This window comes from Acanthochromis polyacanthus, chromosome 1, assembly GCF_021347895.1.
Source record: "Acanthochromis polyacanthus isolate Apoly-LR-REF ecotype Palm Island chromosome 1, KAUST_Apoly_ChrSc, whole genome shotgun sequence".
In the NCBI taxonomy this organism is placed as follows: Eukaryota; Metazoa; Chordata; class Actinopteri; family Pomacentridae; genus Acanthochromis; species Acanthochromis polyacanthus.
Window position 1 is genome coordinate 68,405,724 of NC_067113.1, and position 12,615 is coordinate 68,418,338.

General features: G+C 40.3%; 1 protein-coding gene across 1 annotated transcript in view; it reads left to right on the plus strand.

The window, feature by feature from the left end:
• The first annotated feature begins 7,368 nt into the window (after positions 1 to 7,368).
• The window catches only part of large1 (LARGE xylosyl- and glucuronyltransferase 1), a 179,401-nt gene continuing 174,154 nt past the window's right edge, over positions 7,369 to 12,615 (plus strand). The window contains exon 1 of the mRNA XM_051953994.1: positions 7,369 to 7,969. The gene's annotated coding sequence lies outside the window, so the exon portion shown is untranslated. The remainder of the gene's footprint in view (positions 7,970 to 12,615) is intronic.

The following is a 12,615-nucleotide window of genomic DNA, read 5'->3' on the forward strand; positions in this document are numbered from 1 at the left end:
TGTTAACAAGCTAGAGATGATAGATGTCTATCAAATGTAGCAGATGTTTAAAAATATTGTATGCAGTGAAAGGTTGCATGTTCCATATGTTCCATCATCCACATCCGTAAGTAAACTGATCCAGCCCTGCCATGCATGCATGCATTCAAGATTGTTTGTCAATAGGAAATCTGTCTGTGCATCTTGACAAGGGTTCTATCAAGACTGAAACTGGCACTGACTAGAAATTAAAACTGACTTTGCTCTGTATCTGCTGTATGTATGTAAAAAAAATAATTAAAAAAAAAAATCTGCCATTAGTTGGAGGAACTTCACCAGTTCATTACAAGCTGTTGTGTTTACAACTTGTTGCTCTGCCTCCATGTGATGAGTCATGTAGGTCCAATCTACAGAACCAGCAAAGATGAAATTACTTTAGGTCCTAACACTTACAGAGCTACCGTATGATTGGATCAGTTTTGATTACAGCTAGCCAAAATGTACCTGCAAAAGCTGCATGTTCTGGGTGAGGTTCTGTGCAGCAAAATAACAATTTTGTTGAAAAAATTAATTTCTAGCAATTGATGGTGCCACTTTTTTGTACATGGTAAACTTAATTGCAGGCAATCTCATCTCATCAATCATAGATACTTTCTTTTGCAGCTTCCAAGTAAATGGGGAGGATGACTATATATGATGTATTGGCCTAATTTATCATGGCTGAACAGCCACATGGATTTCATGAAGTTGGAACAGAGTGGGAGTGTACTGTTGATTTCTTGCAGCAATTTTGCAAGGGAGCTTCAACCACACTGTCAAAAGTGGGGCACTCCAAAAGGATACCGCTATGGAGTTTATTTAGCAGCCCATGGGGTAATCATTCCAGGCAGAGTTTGTACAGCCCACTTTTTTTTTTTAGCAATATTGCATAATTTCAGTTAGTGTGGAATTCCCACAAGATTAATAAAAGTTGCTGACATGACACTTTTTTTGTTTATTTGTTTTGCTTTGTTTTTAAGAGCTTTTAGGGTAAACAGAAAGATTACTTACTCAGCCAAAACTGACCTTTGATGTTTCTTTCAATGCTAAAGCACATTTATATGTCAATGTATCCTTGGCAATGTTGTTCTTTTGATACTGCAGGTTAGAATAAAGTTGTAACTCTTTGTGTTTCAAAGCAGACACTCAAACTTAAAACACTGAAAAATGACACTCTTGACTGTAGTATCACAATCACAGAATCAGTGACGACATGACACATCACAGAGCTGTAATTTCAAAGGAGGAGCACATTAGTTTTCAGTAGTTGTAGTTTATTTATGCACATCGTTACTTCAAGAGTCTGGACTCTAGACTTTGTTCATCACACACTCAGTCTTACACAGTAGGGTGCTTGCCATCTGTGTACAATATGTATAGTGCATTAACACAATTTAAAGAGTAAATCTGAAAAATATAAAGCACACAGTTAAAAAAAAAAGTAGAAATGAAAGCAAAGTATAGTCATTACAATGTCACTGGTTCTGCAGGTATTTCTGCAGGTTCTATAGGTATTTGGTAATGATCCAGAGTCCTGAAAAAAATGTAAGTAACCAGATTATGACACTGGATTCATAGTCAGAGGATCACCAAAGGCAAATAAAGTAAATGGGATTCATCCTCTGAGAATGTGATAGCTATAGAAAATTGTATGTCTCTCTCTGGAATACTTGTTGGAAATGAATTCATATTGAAAGTGTATGTTATTCTAATCTAGTTATAATGGCATATGTTTACCCTACTACTACAATGGTCTCAAAGAAACTGATATGGTATCAAATTTATCTGTACACAGACTGGAATGAATGCCCTCATCAGTCTGCAGTCTAGATAATTAATGAGTTACCTTCCAGAGTGTCAGGCAGTAGCAGTTTGTGCGCCTGCTGATTTAACCAAATTCACCTTGTGTTATTAAGTACTGTTGGAGGGTGTCACACTATCAGCACTAAATAATGGCCCATAGCAAAAGGCTCAAGGGCAGATAAAGGCCCAGGTTCACTTTTGTCTCCCTGCAATGGCCAACAAAATCATGTGAAAAATATTCTAGGAAATTGATGCTGAAGCTCCAGGCGGTGTTGTTGAATCAGTGATGTTGAGCTAATCACTACAGTGTTTAGTGTCAACCTTTTTGTCCAACAAAAACGCTCTTCTTGCAATAATCCATTTGTAGTGACGACAGCATTAATAAAGTTGTCTATGGTTGTGTTTACACACTGGCAGACATTTTGTGTTAATGAAAAACATTTACACTGGATGAAAAATATCATCTTTCCTGAACCTTAATCCAAGTCATGGACATCTGTATGTTTACCAGACAGTGACACCAGATTTAAACTCTGGTCTACGCTGCAGCAGGTGTGTGCTTTATATTCCAAGTTACCATCCCAAACAGAGTTCATAAAATCATGGTGAATCCTACTCATAAATGTGTTCCTTCATTCATTCAAGAAATGGTACTGCCTCTGTCTCAGTTGTGTATGAGTAGTTGTGTATGAGTATAGGAGACAGAGGTAGTTAAACATGAGTCTGAAAAGATAGATGAATTCAATGTGCTGTCAAATTTCCTGCTGAAATCCTGCAGCCAGCTTCTTACAGTAGACCCTCCAAGATATCCACTTTCTGTAAGTCCTTTGTCTGCATTTAGTATTCTTTGAATCCTGCTAGCATAAACTCACCAGTACTGAGCTATAATTGGAAGGCATGAACAACTTTGCTCAGGCTCTCTAAAGGCAGCATAAAAGAAACGTTAAGGTTTGTCAGATAACGTGTTAGCAGAAACTGCTCCATCACCGCCACCTGTTGCAACTCCCAACCAGGCCACCAACAGTGGAGTCCATGAAACTAACTTGCCACAACCAGAGCACTACTCAGGTGGACCTGCTTCCCGCTGACTCTGAACCACAGCCTAAACTGTAAGCTTGCTTTAAGGCCAATGAGGAGCAGCAGACAAAACTGCTGAGTTTCACTCTCTCAGAGAATGGACTTGTCTGACATGCCATCTGACCTGTACTCACTCTCTTTGTATTTGGACGAATATTCATTTACTCAAGTGGTACTCTGCCATCTCTACCTGGCATCTCAGACCGCAACATTCTTCAGTCGGCTCGGTTCTCCCTAACTATCCCATCCTCTATTGAGGGATCTGTAGAGTCCATGAAATTTGTTTGATGAAAGTGACCCAAAACGGACATCAGAGGCTCAGTCACCCTGCAAAAGACCAGATTCACCAGCAAAAGAGAAAGACCTACAGAGTCAAGTTTATCTGCTTGACATCTCAAATTCCACTTGCAGTTGCCTTGTTTATACAAAACCAGTGTTTCAGCGTTCATTGATTCTGGGGCTGATAAGAATTTAAGTGATAAATCCTTTACACACAACCTAAAAATTCCTGCTCATGCCCAGAGCCCACACCCACTGGATGCCCGTTTCCTCACTGACCCTGAATCTGAGGCAATAGAGCACATGACAGGGTATTTTGCCACTCTTGTTGACATCTGCCCTTCTAGTAGGGGCTGGCTCTTTCTTTGCTTAGAAGAGGAATATATTGTTACAATCAGTGAGTGATGGAAGAACCAGTATACCCAGCTTCACATATCTGCAGGCCAGCCCTTCCATGCACATCTCCATGAGTTAAATAACACAGGTTTTTTTCATTATTTCTTTTTTCTCCACATAAATTGGGAAATTTTTGTAATGATATCTTTAGCATAATTTTTTTTACTGTAAATAGCAGTTTTTAATAATGATAAAAGAAATATTTCTTTCTTACACTATGAGCCAGAAATTTCAGTAGCACTTAAATAAACTAGACTTTCCTGTTTCATCCCCGGCTATATTGTGAAGGTTGTTACACAGAATCTTGTTCACACATCATTCAAAGCCTGATATATGAAACATTTTTTTGTTAAAACAAAGTAAAAATAGTGATATAAGGGTTTACAAAACAGAGGTACCACTCTTTGTTTCCACTTTTTGAAGCCCTTGTATACCACTGTTACAAGTAGAAAACGTATGAATAACCTCATACAGCAATGGATCGCCACCAGCTTCTTGAAATATCTTTTATTTGTATGAAATCTTAAATATAATTTCTTTTTCTTTTAATTTTGCATGTCAGGTGGTCAATTGTTTAAATGGCTCTCAAGGTTTCAGGGTTGCTATAGGATTAGCTCAGATTAAATTTTACTTCTATAGTTGCACTGAGAAGTGGTAAAGTCCTAGTATGTGTAAACAGGAGGCGTTTTTCAGCCATCCATCTCGTACATCTCACAGAACAGATACACTCCTATGTTAATCAGTCCAGCTGTCTGTACAGGTGGTGGTAATGGCCCTGATTTTCCTAAGGACACTAGGACCTGCTACTCTAACAGTGCTACGCTAACAGTGTGCTCAAACCACACCTTCTATGTGTACACTGCTTTATGAATAACAAGTGAACACACCTGTGTGTCCACACAGAGGTGCAGGGGCTTTAAGGTTCTTCACACAAAATGTATCACCCCTTTAATCAATAACAATAATGCATAATATCTTAGGAATCTGGTCTTCTTGGACCATTAATACTGCTGAGAGTTTTATGCATCCCTCATAGTATATAAAATATAACACTGGCATGATCCTGAATAACAAGCACTTTTATATTATTTTTTGTTAAGATGCCACTGGTAATTTGAATATTTAAAGAGAAGCATTGATACTTTTGCCTAACATAGCACATAAATGTGTTTCATATCAATACTACACCTGCAACAAGCCTCTAACTATATGGAATATATAACTGGAAACAATGATATTCTTAGTGACATTTATATTTATTTATTCTTTTCTTTATTTCCCTGATAAGAATTTTGCTCAAGCTGAAGGTGGATGGATGTTAACGATTTCCTTGAAGCACTAGTGCACTCCATATATCAGTGTGAATGGAAGGTGAGGTTTGTCCTGCATTAACAAGTGTAACAAATGTTTGCCAGCACAGCACATAAGAGGAGTCCAAACCAGTAAACATTTTGAGAATCACCTGTGTGTACAACACAGTCATGTCAGGTATGATATGTAACACTGTCACTGTTCATACCTACTGGACCTTTTTGTGTGGAGTTTACAAGTTCTCCCTGTGCCTATGCTGATTTTCCCTGGCTTCCTCTCAGATATAATATTAATAATATTAATAATTATAATATAAATTTTATTTGTTTTGTGCTTTTCACAACACTCAAAGACACATTACATTGAAGTCTTCCGAACCTGTCCAGAGTGTACCCCACAGTTCAACCAGTGTCAGCTGGTTAAACTCTGCTCCCTCAACCCTAAGGAGGATGGTCCACAGCACAAAACATATTAGTTACACTATCAAGACTGTAAAATTGTGAGAAGTCTACATTTTTTGTGCCTGCACCAAAATGACATGATTCGCACATTTTATGCTGTGTACCTCCCAAGTTTCTTTTGCTTTGTACAGTAAAAAGAAACATCGTCTGCATTAGGAGGTTGGAGAGGTAGGCTGGCATTAACCAAAGGACTTTCATCTACAAGACCGTTAAAGTCCTGAGTGTCACCATTCTTATTACTCTGCCAAGGAACGTGGCGGAGTTATGTGATGATTAGGTTGGTTTGTCTGTCTGTCAGCAACATTATAAACTGTTGGTTCACTGCACATATATTTATGTTGCAGGTTTGTATATATAGTGTGTCTCTTTATACTTATATTGTCTTTATGAAAGTGTTTTTATATTGTTTTGATGGCTGAAACTGGACCAGGGTCCAATTTCGTATTGTTTCATGTGGAATGATATGACAATAAAGAACCTTTGACTTTGACTTTTGACTTTGATTACTCAAAAACAGAGTAACGGACTTGGATGAAATTGTCAGGGAAGGACCAATGATTAGATTTTAGCAGTGATGCGGCTTATAGTCTGCATCCATGGATTTGTTAAAGATTTCTCTAGCATTGCGAGATAGCAGCACGGCGTCACTGTAACTATGAGAACAAATGAACAATACATCAACTGCCTGCTGACGATCAACTGATTGTTATCCTACTACAAATTCACCACTGAGGACCAGAAATTGTTTAAAGATTTCAACCGCTGGAAATCATGCAACGACTGAGCCACCTTGGCAGAGTGCTGAGCTCTCTGAGTGCTTTTTTTTGTTTTTGTTAAGTGGTATTAACTTTTAGGTTGAAGAAAAGATCATGGTTTGGGTTGAGTTACACCCATGCAAATACAAAAGAGTACTGTCGTAATACATGGAGCTCCAGGTGTTTTCTCATAAGCATTTCACAATTTGACAGTCATTTTTGTGAATTATTTGTTTGTTATTGTTGAAACTTAGATCTAAATTTTTTTGGGGAAAATTGCCGGTAACAGCTGCAATGCTACTGGGCAACTGAACTACCTACAGTAGTAGGCTCTGAGGATATAACAGAATAAAATATCCTGTCCTTATCAACAGTTCAGAATGTGACCTCTGTAAAAAAAAAGACACACAACAAAGGCTGCTTTAATTTTATTCATGGTTGTGCCACCTGGTGTCTTTACTGAATGTATATATGGAAAACTTTGAGAAATGGTGATGAAGCTGTTTTCACACACATGGCCTTGTCCTCCAGGTGGGGAGATAAAAAAAAAATACAAAACAGGAAAACAAAGGTGTACTTGGAGTAACGGACTGTAAGGATACATATCTGAGGCAGCTGTTTAGTCCAAAAAATGATATGTATATATATATATATATATATATATATATATATATATATATATATATATTATTATTATTATTATTATTTTACAGATAATTTAACGTTACTGCACCAATAGTTTCCTTACAGTTTTCTTTAAAAGACCCACGGACTGTATGGAGGAATCCTCCATAGTGGTTTCCCATGTTTCTAAAGCAGTGGTTTTGAAGCTCAGTGTAGTGGCTCAGCCTGTTGCCATCTTGGCAGTGCTTGACTGTGTGATATGAATTTATTTGAAAATGCTTCCACAATAAAGTCCTGTCAGAGAAATAGCAGTTACTGGATGGAACTCTAGTCCTATGACTGTGTAAATATCCCTCTAATGGGCTACGCAGCTGGTTGCGTGGGGTGATCTGTTCAGTCTGTGATGGCCACCCCTTGACTCTGCCCTAGAAGGACAGTAAACATCTATGCTTGATAGTTTCTAAGGTTTCAGCTGATAAGCGAGAGTATATCCCCAAGGAAATGTGAATTTAACCGCACACACTGGGGCCAACCGCTCACGTTTTGCCCAGGGCTAAGCAGTGTGCTTTGCAGCCGTGCTTCGGAGGTGTGTGGTCCGGTCCGCTCCGCTCTGATCCACTCCTTCTTCTGCCGCGGCCCCTCTCTGAATGCTGCGCTGTGATTGGATGGTGGCTGCTTGTCAGGAAGAAAGCTGCTGTATTGAGGCCGAAAACTCAGACACAACCAGGACCTGGACGCCACTGGAATATTTCAAGGGAATGGATTTAAAGTCTACTGGACACTCGGAAGGTATTTTTCAGTAGCTGAGCTTCAGAGGAGCACCGTTTAAGTCTCCGTGCTGCCGCTGTCTTGTGCCATCGTGGCGGTTTCTCCCTCCGACTGTGTCTCTGGCTGCTGGTCACAGTAATCCAGAGCCGACGCTGTTTTAATGAGACTGAGGCTGCTGTGTGGCGACGCAGCCACAAACCTGACAGAGATTTAAGTCTTCATCCTGCCGGGAGGAAACCTGAAGGCTCAGCTGTTGTTGCTGCTCTCCGGGGCTAACAGCTGAAGCTGCTGGACATCCCGATAAAGCTCCAACTACATGGAAGAAGTGAACGGCGAGGCACCGTGTCGTTTTGCGCCAGAAGTGTTATGATCGACCTCCAGACAGCCGTCTCCCTCTGAGCCAGCACCGAGCTTCACTGCTCCGGTTCATACACTGACTGGTCCTGGAAGCAGCAGTTTGAAGCCTCTCTGCATCAGGTGAGTGCAATCCGCACATATTCTATGACTAACACGGAGACTTTACCTCACCAATCTGGCAATGTGTGTTGCTTTAAACTGCCTCCCCTGTGATATTTTAGGCACCATTTGTGTGTACTTTTTCGCTTGTTGTCATAACCTTAAGAAGTCCTTGTGCTTAAATATCTACCAAGGCCTTTGTATAGCCTGTGTGTGTTAATCCGGAGTGCGGGTAGCAACGCAGCAGATTTACTCTCTGCCGTTCAAACCTACAGAAACCAGGGCAAAATGCTCCTTTAATGCCTCCCCATAACAACCTCAAATACAGCCAGAGATGATTTACAACCATGGGGTCGGTCAAGGTCTCCACTGAGTTCTTCATTGTGGCTGAAACCGGGATTAACGGCGCTACCAGTCCCTGTTTTATTGTCTTCTTAAAATGCTGATTACAGTTGGTGCGCGTGAGCACGCGGATGCATCCCCAGCTATACGTAACACTGTCACGCGCTGAGCGGCAACAGTTGCTCGGTGGTACACCGGGATACACCAGGACCGATCAGCGGGAGAACACCGGTAATTCAGCGACTAATTCTGTTATGATTATAAGTCATGTAGCATATTAACCTTTCAATTAAATAACTCGCATTTAATAACATTTGAAAACAGAACTACAAAAATGTATAATTTTAATGCCAGCTAGGTATGGTTAAATTAGGTATAATTATTTCATCTGAATTCTGCTTTTCATTGCAGGCTTGTTGTTTACACGTTTTCAAAGTTTTTGGAGCGATGAAATAAAGCCCTAAATTTACCAGAACATATACACACACACGCTCACTGGTCATTTTATTTGGAACACCTTTTTCGTAAAAGGTTGGACCGCCTTGTGCCTTCAGAACTGCTGTAATTCTTGGTGTCAAACGTTCAACAACCTGTTGGAAATGTTCCTCATGTGTTTTGGTCCATATTGACATGATAGCATCACTCAGTTGCTGCAGATTTGTCGGCTGAACATCCATGATGCCAAGCTCCTGTTCCACCACATCCCAAAGGTTCTGCTGGATTGAGATCTGGTGACTGTGGAGTCCGTTAGAGTACAGTGAATTCATTGTCATGTTAAACAAGAAACCAGTGTGAGATGATTTGAGCTTTGTGACATGGAGCATTATCCTGTTGGAAGTAGCATCACAAGATGATCCACTGTGGTCATAAAGGGATGGACATGGTTAGCAACAATACTCGGGTAGGCTGGCGGGTTTAAATGATGTTCAGTTGGTACTAAGTGGCCCAATGTGTGCCAAGAACATATCATCCACACCATTACCCCACCACCAGCAGCCTGAACCATTGATACAAGATAGGATGGATCCATGCTTTCATGTTGTTTAATCCGAATTCTCTCCATCTGAATTTCGCAGCTGAAATCAAGACTCATCAGACCAGGCAACATTTTTTCCAATCTATCTTCTATCATCCGGTTTTGGTGAGCCTGTGAAAATTGCTGCCTCAGTTTCCTGTTTTTAGCTGACAGGAGTTGCACCTGGTGTGGTCTTCTGCTGCTGTAGAACATCTTCTTCAAGGTTGGATGTGTTGTGTGTTCAGAGATAGTATTCTGCATTCCTTGGTTGTAACCAGTGGTTATTTGAGTTACTGTTGCCCTTCTATCATCTCCAACCAGTCTGCCCATTCTCCTCTGGCCTCTCCAATCAACAAAGCATTTTCATACACACAACTGCCACTCACTGGATATTTTCTCTTTTTCAGACCATTCTCTGTAAACCCGACAGATGATTGTGGGGGAAATCCAGTAGATCAGCAGTTTGGGAAATACTCAGACCAACCCATCTGGCACCAACCACCATGTCAAAGTCACTTAAATTCCTTTTCTTCCCCATTCTGATGCTCGGTTCGAACTCTAACAAGTTGTTGTGACCACGTCTACATGTCTACAAGCATTGAGTTGTGGCCATGTGATTGGCTGATTTGTGTTGACAAACTATTGAACAGGTGTACCTAATAAAGTGGCGTGTGCGTGTGCTTGTGTGTGCGTGTGCGCTTGTGTTGTCTGATAAGTTTATCTATAAGATAAACCGCAGATTCACACATTTAAACAGAAGCCAAAAATGGAATCAGAGAATATTTGCTGCTTCAGTGACTCATTTTCTTTCACTCCACTAATTGAGTAATCGCTGTCAAGGCGTGCTTCGTCCAGTATTTCAAGAACATACAGGGAATCCATTTGAAATGATATGAAACATAAAAAATGCTGTGAATTGTCATGTGTGTAAATGTAAAGCTAAGTAAAATTTGGTGTTTTTTATGTTAACATTTCAAAATTTATTGGGTCAGATTTAAAAGTTTCATCTTGACATTATTACTAGGGCTGCAACTAACGATGAATCAATGAATCATCTGAGCGCAATACGTCATCAAAAGTGGAAGTGAGCGTGCAATGCAACTGAAATCACCGTCTGAGCGGAGCGCGGAACACGGACGGACATCCGTGCTGCATCATACTTATATTGCATGTGCACAGTACAACACAGATGTCCATGCTGTATTGTAAATGCGGATGTCCATCCGTGTTCCGCGCTCTGCTTGGACTGCGATTTCAGTTGCATTGCACACTGACTTCCGCTTTTGATGACGTATCATGCTCAGACGATTCATCGATTTATGATTGGTTGCAGCCCTAATTATTACTGACCTCCTACCATGCGTGTGTGAGATGAATAAAACCACCTATAGCCATGGTGACAACATATTGTGATTCACATTCTTTCATGAGCGTTAGATTAAAAGGATGTATTCTATACCTTAGAATTAAACTTCACTGAAAATTTCTGGTTTTTGCCAGACAATCACAACTAATTTCAAACAAGGTATCAGTGCAGTGTTCTTCTGCCAGTACTATGCCTATTTGTACAAATTTTGGTCAGTAAATTCACATCAGAGAATTAAGTGTTTAGATTTAGACACTTATACATAATGAGTCAATAACCTTTAGACAATATCTCTGTCATTAGATACGAAGTGTATCAGTGTTATGGCCGTTTGTCTTCATTAATGAGCTGGGAGGCCGACTCTCAGGGGATGTATGGTGGAAAAGCAAACAAGCCTGTTCAGTCCAATGCTTCATTGATTTCCTCGTTCAGGCCCGGCGGCATCAAACAGCCAAATTTCAGGTGATGCACTCATCACCATGTAATCACTGGAGATATTCCTAAAGTTAATGCCCCTTCACTGGAGATAAGGTCTGACTGAAACTACTGCTGTATGAGTGATGAAGCCAATAGGAGAATGTTTTGACTTGTACAGGTGGGCGGCCTGGACAGCAGTGTTGGACAGTTAACACATATTTTATATTCATAGCACAACAGGCAGTATGTAGAAGTGTGATTTAATATCTTTGGATTTTGGTCTCTCCAGTAAATTGAGGGGGGAAAAAACATAAAAACAAATTCAACAAAATCCCTTCCGCACTGCATCTGTTGTCCTTCATACTGTATGCTAAACCAGAGCTACCAAACTGAAGAAAAGATAAGTCATTTACTGGAGTTAATTGGAACTGTGTGATAGCATGTCCCTCACCAGATTTATTGATACCTAGCAGATTCCTATCAGAACACCCGAATTATTTCAGCAAGACAGAACACAACCCAGGGTTCTCGCCAGCGCATTTCAGCGTAACGGGCCGTTAAACTGTCAGTTTTAAAGATTACGCTGCGATTAGGGCCGCTACGCTGTCTTTCAAGTTGTGGTATTGTGTTTTGAGCACATTTGCTTGTGTAATATTTCCATATTTATGTGAGAAAACTTCTTTATTGGGGTAGTTGGCGCTGTGAAAGAGAATTATTTTGACAGATAACGTCATGTGCGTTTGTTTTTATCGACTGGGTGCCTATCTAGGTTAATTTATGTCTCCCCACCTCAGCCGTACTTTCCTGTCAATTGACCCGTTCTCGTCTAAAATTAAGAGTCGCTTCCAATCTCGGGGTTACAATTAGCATGTCTCGGTTGTTTCCATGATGCCATGTATGGTGAATAGTGACCTAAATCACAAGCATTTGGAGCATCTGCGTGACGCTCATTGGCTGACATCTGGGCCGGCCGCTCGCGAGATTTAATGAAAGCTATTGTGCGTGCGCGTTTGCATGCATGTGCGCATGCGGGAGGACCTGCCGTTACGCTGTAAAAAAATCCTGGTGAGAACCCTGCAACCAAATCAGCTTACTGCAGTCTGATTATCTACATATACCTCTTTAACTGAGTGGATGGGGACACTACTATTTGAACTGATTTTACTTTGATTGGAAAACATTTAATGAATAAATATAATAAAAGAAAACTTGCACAGTTTTTATTTTCCATGATTATCTACAAGAGAAGTCTGTTTAATTTATCCTTATTTACTCCTCTTTAAATGTTCTTGGATACAGTTTTTCCCTTTGTTTACAAGGTTCCACATGTGCACATCAAGATGAACGAGGAACAATGAAAAGGAAGATTTGGTTCCATAAAATGCAATGTCAGCTGTAGGGCAGCGTAATAATGGAATATTAACTACAATCACCAATTTGGCTTCCCACAATTAAACAGTTGCGACTGACTGCAGTACTGACATTTAAATGCTCCGCACATGAAAACCTCTGCTCATAGAAAGCAGC